The sequence below is a fragment of the Brienomyrus brachyistius genome, unplaced genomic scaffold (assembly GCF_023856365.1).
Source record: "Brienomyrus brachyistius isolate T26 unplaced genomic scaffold, BBRACH_0.4 scaffold77, whole genome shotgun sequence".
Taxonomy (NCBI): domain Eukaryota; kingdom Metazoa; phylum Chordata; class Actinopteri; order Osteoglossiformes; family Mormyridae; genus Brienomyrus; species Brienomyrus brachyistius.
This window is the reverse complement of record NW_026042352.1, coordinates 415008-422416: the sequence shown is the minus strand read 5'-3', so window position 1 is coordinate 422416 and position 7409 is coordinate 415008. Positions and strand designations below refer to the sequence as shown.

At 33.2% G+C, this 7409-nt stretch overlaps 1 non-coding gene across 1 annotated transcript; it reads left to right on the top strand.

Moving 5' to 3' along the window:
* The first annotated feature begins 5629 nt into the window (after positions 1 to 5629).
* LOC125726824 (U6 spliceosomal RNA) lies at positions 5630 to 5736 on the top strand. Its single transcript, XR_007388430.1, has one exon. It is a non-coding gene; the product is annotated as a U6 spliceosomal RNA (small nuclear RNA).
* The last annotated feature ends 1673 nt before the right edge of the window (positions 5737 to 7409 follow it).

Sequence of the window (7409 nt, the reverse complement as noted above, 5' to 3'; positions counted from 1 at the left end):
GTTGTAAAGTTTTATCTAATGAAAATGCTTGAAATTGACTCTAATCTGCATTTTAAATTGGAAACTCCCACTAGGACTTTGACCTTTTTTCATCGTTCAGTTCACTAAAATATCATGCAGAATTTTTTTTGACACTTAAATGCTAAAGGAAGCGAGGATTTAATCCTTGAATCAAAAGAATTAGGTCCAGAAAAGATTACTGGAGAATTGTAAAAACCCTAACCCTAATCCTAGCCCTAACCCTAACCGGAGAGTTGTAAAATTTTATCTAATGAAAATTCTTAAAATTGACTCTAATCTGCATTTTAAATTGGAAACTCCCACTTGGACTTTGACCTTTTTTCATCATTCAGTTCATGAAGATATTCTGAGACAGATAATTTTTGACAAGTACATACTAAATAAAGTCTGTAATTTATTTCTTGAATCAAAAACTTTTGATCCAGGAAAGATTAACAGAGAAGTGTGATTTTTTTCTCCAGTGACAATGCTTGAAATTGACTCTAATCTGCATTTTAAATTGGAAACTCCCACTTGGACTTTGACCCTCTTTCATCATTCAGTTCACTAAAATATCATGCAGAATTTTTTTTGACACTTAAATGCTAAAGGAAGCGAGGATTTAATCCTTGAATCAAAAGAATTAGGTCCAGAAAAGATTACTGGAGAATTGTAAAAACCCTAACCCTAATCCTAACCCTAACCGGAGAGTTGTAAAATGTTATCTAATGAAAATGTTTGAAATTGACTGTAATCTGCATTTTAAATTGGAAACTCTCACTTTGACTTTGATCCTCTTTCATCATTCAGTTGACTAAAATATCATGCAGAATTTTTTTTTGTCACTTAAATGCTAAAGGAGCGAGGAATTTAATCCTTGAATCAAAAGAATTAGGTCCAGAAAAGATTACTGGAGAATTGTAAAAACCCTAACCCTAATCCTAGCCCTAACCCTAACCGGAGCGTTGTAAAATTTTATCTAATGAAAATGCTTGAAATTGACTCTAATCTGCATTTTAAATTGGAAACTCCCACTAGGACTTTGACCTTTTTTCATCGTTCAGTTCATGAAGATATTCTGAGACAGATCATTTTTGACAAGTACATGCTAAAGAAAGTCTGTAATTTATTCCTTGAATCAAAAACTTTTGATCCAGGAAATATTACCAGAGAAGTGTGATTTTTTTTCTCCAATTACAATGCTTGAAATTGACTCTAATCTGCATTTTAAATTGGAAACTCCGACTTGGACTTTGACCCTCTTTCATCATTCAGTTGACTAAAATATCATGCAGAATATTATTTTGAGACTTAAATGCTAAAGGAAGTGAGGAATTTAATCCTTGAATCAAAAGAATTAGGTCCAGAAAAGATTACTGGAGAATTGTAAAAACCCTAACCCTAATCCTAGCCCTAACCCTATCTGGAGAGTTGTAAAATTTTATTTAATGAAAATTCTTAAAATTGACTTTAATCTGCATTTTAAATTGGAAACTCCCACTTGGACTTTGACCTTTTTTCATCGTTCAGTTCATGAAGATATTCTGAGACAGATCATTTTTCACAAGTACATGCTAAAGAAAGTGTGTAATTTAGTTCTTGAATAAAAAACTTTTGATCCAGGAAAGATTACCAGAGAAGTGTGATTTTTTTCTCCAATGACAATGCTTGAAATTGACTCTAATCTGCATTTTAAATTGGAAACTCCCACTTGGACTTTGACCCTCTTTCATCATTCAGTTGACTAAAATATCATGCAGAATTTTTTTTGACACTTAAATGCTAAAGGAAGCGAAGAATTTAATCCTTGAATCAAAAGAATTAGGTCCAGAAAAGATTACTGGAGAATTGTAAAAACCCTAACCCTAATCCTAGCCCTAACCCTAACCGGAGAGTTGTAAAATTTTATCTAATGAAAATTCTTAAAATTGACTCTAATCTGCATTTTAAATTGGAAACTCCCACTTGGAATTTGATCTTTTTTCATCGTTCAGTTCATAAAGATATTCTGAGACAGATAATTTTTGACAAGTACATACTAAAGAAAGTCTGTAATTTATTTCTTGAATCAAAAACTTTTGATCCAGGAAAGATTAACAGAGAAGTGTGGTTTTTTTCTCCAATGACAATGCTTGAAATTGACTCTAATCTGCATTTTAAATTGGAAACTCCCACTTGGACTTTGACCCTCTTTCATCATTCAGTTCACTAAAATATCATGCAGAATTTTTTTTGACACTTAAATGCTAAAGGAAGCGAGGATTTAATCCTTGAATCAAAAGAATTAGGTCCAGAAAAGATTACTGGAGAATTGTAAAAACCCTAACCCTAATCCTAACCCTAACCGGAGAGTTGTAAAATTTTATCTAATGAAAATGCTTGAAATTGACTGTAATCTGCATTTTAAATTGGAAACTCCCACTTTGACTTTGATCCTCTTTCATCATTCAGTTGACTAAAATATCATGCAGAATTTTTTTTTGACACTTAAATGCTAAAGGAGCGAGGAATTTAATCCTTGAATCAAAAGAATTAGGTCCAGAAAAGATTACTGGAGAATTGTAAAAACCCTAACCCTAATCCTAGCCCTAACCCTAACCGGAGCGTTGTAAAGTTTTATCTAATGAAAATGCTTGAAATTGACTCTAATCTGCATTTTAAATTGGAAACTCCCACTAGGACTTTGACCTTTTTTCATCGTTCAGTTCACTAAAATATCATGCAGAATTTTTTTTGACACTTAAATGCTAAAGGAAGCGAGGATTTAATCCTTGAATCAAAAGAATTAGGTCCAGAAAAGATTACTGGAGAATTGTAAAAACCCTAACCCTAATCCTAGCCCTAACCCTAACCGGAGAGTTGTAAAATTTTATCTAATGAAAATTCTTAAAATTGACTCTAATCTGCATTTTAAATTGGAAACTCCCACTTGGACTTTGACCTTTTTTCATCATTCAGTTCATGAAGATATTCTGAGACAGATAATTTTTGACAAGTACATACTAAATAAAGTCTGTAATTTATTTCTTGAATCAAAAACTTTTGATCCAGGAAAGATTAACAGAGAAGTGTGATTTTTTTCTCCAGTGACAATGCTTGAAATTGACTCTAATCTGCATTTTAAATTGGAAACTCCCACTTGGACTTTGACCCTCTTTCATCATTCAGTTCACTAAAATATCATGCAGAATTTTTTTTGACACTTAAATGCTAAAGGAAGCGAGGATTTAATCCTTGAATCAAAAGAATTAGGTCCAGAAAAGATTACTGGAGAATTGTAAAAACCCTAACCCTAATCCTAACCCTAACCGGAGAGTTGTAAAATGTTATCTAATGAAAATGCTTGAAATTGACTGTAATCTGCATTTTAAATTGGAAACTCTCACTTTGACTTTGATCCTCTTTCATCATTCAGTTGACTAAAATATCATGCAGAATTTTTTTTTGACACTTAAATGCTAAAGGAGCGAGGAATTTAATCCTTGAATCAAAAGAATTAGGTCCAGAAAAGATTACTGGAGAATTGTAAAAACCCTAACCCTAATCCTAGCCCTAACCCTAACCGGAGCGTTGTAAAATTTTATCTAATGAAAATGCTTGAAATTGACTCTAATCTGCATTTTAAATTGGAAACTCCCACTAGGACTTTGACCTTTTTTCATCGTTCAGTTCATGAAGATATTCTGAGACTGATCATTTTTGACAAGTACATGCTAAAGAATGTCTGTAATTTATTCCTTGAATCAAAAACTTTTGATCCAGGAAATATTACCAGAGAAGTGTGATTTTTTTTCTCCAATTACAATGCTTGAAATTGACTCTAATCTGCATTTTAAATTGGAAACTCCGACTTGGACTTTGACCCTCTTTCATCATTCAGTTGACTAAAATATCATGCAGAATATTATTTTGAGACTTAAATGCTAAAGGAAGTGAGGAATTTAATCCTTGAATCAAAAGAATTAGGTCCAGAAAAGATTACTGGAGAATTGTAAAAACCCTAACCCTAATCCTAGCCCTAACCCTATCTGGAGAGTTGTAAAATTTTATTTAATGAAAATTCTTAAAATTGACTTTAATCTGCATTTTAAATTGGAAACTCCCACTTGGACTTTGACCTTTTTTCATCGTTCAGTTCATGAAGATATTCTGAGACAGATCATTTTTCACAAGTACATGCTAAAGAAAGTGTGTAATTTAGTTCTTGAATAAAAAACTTTTGATCCAGGAAAGATTACCAGAGAAGTGTGATTTTTTTCTCCAATGACAATGCTTGAAATTGACTCTAATCTGCATTTTAAATTGGAAACTCCCACTTGGACTTTGACCCTCTTTCATCATTCAGTTGACTAAAATATCATGCAGAATTTTTTTTGACACTTAAATGCTAAAGGAAGCGAAGAATTTAATCCTTGAATCAAAAGAATTAGGTCCAGAAAAGATTACTGGAGAATTGTAAAAACCCTAAACCTAATCCTAACCCTAACCCTAACCGGAGAGTTGTAAAATTTTATCTAATGAAAATTCTTAAAATTGACTCTAATCTGCATTTTAAATTGGAAACTCCCACTTGGAATTTGATCTTTTTTCATCGTTCAGTTCATAAAGATATTCTGAGACAGATAATTTTTGACAAGTACATACTAAAGAAAGTCTGTAATTTATTTCTTGAATCAAAAACTTTTGATCCAGGAAAGATTAACAGAGAAGTGTGGTTTTTTTCTCCAATGACAATGCTTGAAATTGACTCTAATCTGCATTTTAAATTGGAAACTCCCACTTGGACTTTGACCCTCTTTCATCATTCAGTTCACTAAAATATCATGCAGAATTTTTTTTGACACTTAAATGCTAAAGGAAGCGAGGATTTAATCCTTGAATCAAAAGAATTAGGTCCAGAAAAGATTACTGGAGAATTGTAAAAACCCTAACCCTAATCCTAACCCTAACCCTAACCTGAGAGTTGTAAAATTTTATCTAATAAAAATGCTTGAAATTGACTCTAATCTGCATTTTAAATTGGAAACTCCCACTTTGACTTTGACCCTCTTTCATCATACAGTTGACTAAAATATCATGCAGAAATTTTTTTGACACTTAAATGCTAAAGAAAGCGAGGAATTGAATCCTTGAATCAAAAGAATTAGGTCCAGAAAAGATTACTATAGAATTGTAAAAACCCTAACGCTAATCCTAGCCCTAACCCTAACCGGAGAGTTGTAAAATTTTATCTAATGAAAATTCTTAAAATTGACTTTAAGGGAAGCGTGGAATTTTGTCCTTGAATCAAAAAAATTTCATCCTGAAAAGATTACCCAAGAATTGTAAATTTTTCTCTCCAATGAACATGCTTGAAATTGAGTCTCATCTGCATCTTAAAATGGACACATCCTCTTGTACTTTCACCTTGTTTCATTTTTCATTTGACAAAGTCATTCTGAGGCAGAAAATTTTTGACACCTAATTGTTAAGGTACATTTGAGAGAAATATTTCGCAGCACGTCAGCTGTCTTCATATTTATGTTCTGGCAGAATATAGGGCCAGGGCATAGGCATTGCTTTGCCACCGACATGAGGAAAGCTCATACCGCTTCCACACCTATATATTCTTTCATATGTTGGTAAATCTGTGCTTGCTATGGCAACACATATACTAAAATTGGAACGATACAGAGAAGATTAGCATGGCCCCTGCGCAAGGATGACACGCAAATTCGTGAAGCGTTCCATATTTTGCTTGGTTTCCCTGGTTCCTAACTTAATCAAACTGCATGCAATGATAGAGTCTAGTCAAGTGGCTTTTATTGTCATTTTGACCATATACAGTGATACAATACACAGTGGAATGAGACAGCATTCCTCCAGGACCATGGTACTATGTATAACACTACATCGACACAGGACTACATAAAGAGCAAGTGTGCAAAAACAGTGTGACACAAGACAGTGCAATAGAAGAAATAGAAGTGATGATAGGAGGTAAGACAGGCTAAGTGTGAAGTGCAACAGTGCAATTGGTTGTGCAAAACGTTATTGAGGTATTGGACACCATGTGGAATATTCCTAAATGAAACTATTGCAATACTTCTCAAGGAATGGACGTTAGGAGGAAACCTGTTCAGTATAGATGATTGGAATAATCAGAAAAATATAAAGCAGCATGAAATTCTTTCACTGGAAAAGACTGAGCCTGGTACAAGCATCTTATGGTTATATGTGAAGATGAGGAAAATATCAGATGGCTATGCTGACTCAAATGTTATTTGTACCACAGTTCTGTATTTAGGTCTTTGAATCTAAAGTATCTGAAACAGAACAGATGACCGGGGACATGTAGAATTGAGTCTCCAATGAAAAATGCTTGAAATTAACTCAACTCTGCATTTTAGAATGGAAACTCCCACTTGGACTTTGACCCTATTTCATAATTTAGTTGACTAAAATATCATGCAGAATTTTTTTTGACACTTAAATGCTAAAGGAAGCGAGGATTTAATCCTTGAATCAAAAGAATTAGGTCCAGAAAAGATTACTGAAGAATTGTAAAAACCCTAACCCTAATCCTAGCCCTAACCCTAACCGGAGAGTTGTAAAATTTTATCTAATGAAAATTCTTAAAATTGACTCTAATCTGCATTTTAAATTGGAAACTCCCACTTGGACTTTGACCTTTTTCCATCGTTCAGTTCATGAAGATATTCTGAGACAGATCATTTTTGACAAGTACATGCTAAGGAAAGTCTGTAATTTATTCCTTGAATCAAAAACTTTTGATCCAGGAAAGATTAGCAGAGAAGTGTGATTTTTTTTCTCCAATGACAATGCTTGAAATTGACTCTAATCTGCATTTTAAATTGGAAACTCCCACTTGGACTTTGACCCTCTTTCATCATTCAGTTGACTAAAATATCATGCAGAATTTTTTTTGACACTTAAATGCTAAAGGAAGCGAGGATTTAATCCTTGAATCAAAAGAATTAGGTCCAGAAAAGATTACTGGAGAATTGTAAAAACCCTAACCCTAATCCTAACCCTAACCCTAACCTGAGAGTTGTAAAATTTTATCTAATGAAAATGCTTGAAATTGACTCTAATCTGCATTTTAAATTGGAAACTCCCACTTTGACTTTGACCCTCTTTCATCATTCAGTTGACTAAAATATCATGCAGAATTTTTTTTGACACTTAAATGCTAAAGGAAGCGAGGAATTGAATCCTTGAATCAAAAGAATTAGGTCCAGAAAAGATTACTGGAGAATTGTAAAAACCCTAACCCTAATCCTAGCCCTAACCCTAACCGGAGAGTTGTAAAATTTTATCTAATGAAAATTCTTAAAATTGACTCTAATCTGCATTTTAAATTGGAAACTCCCACTTGGACTTTGACCTTTTTCCATCGTTCAGTTCAT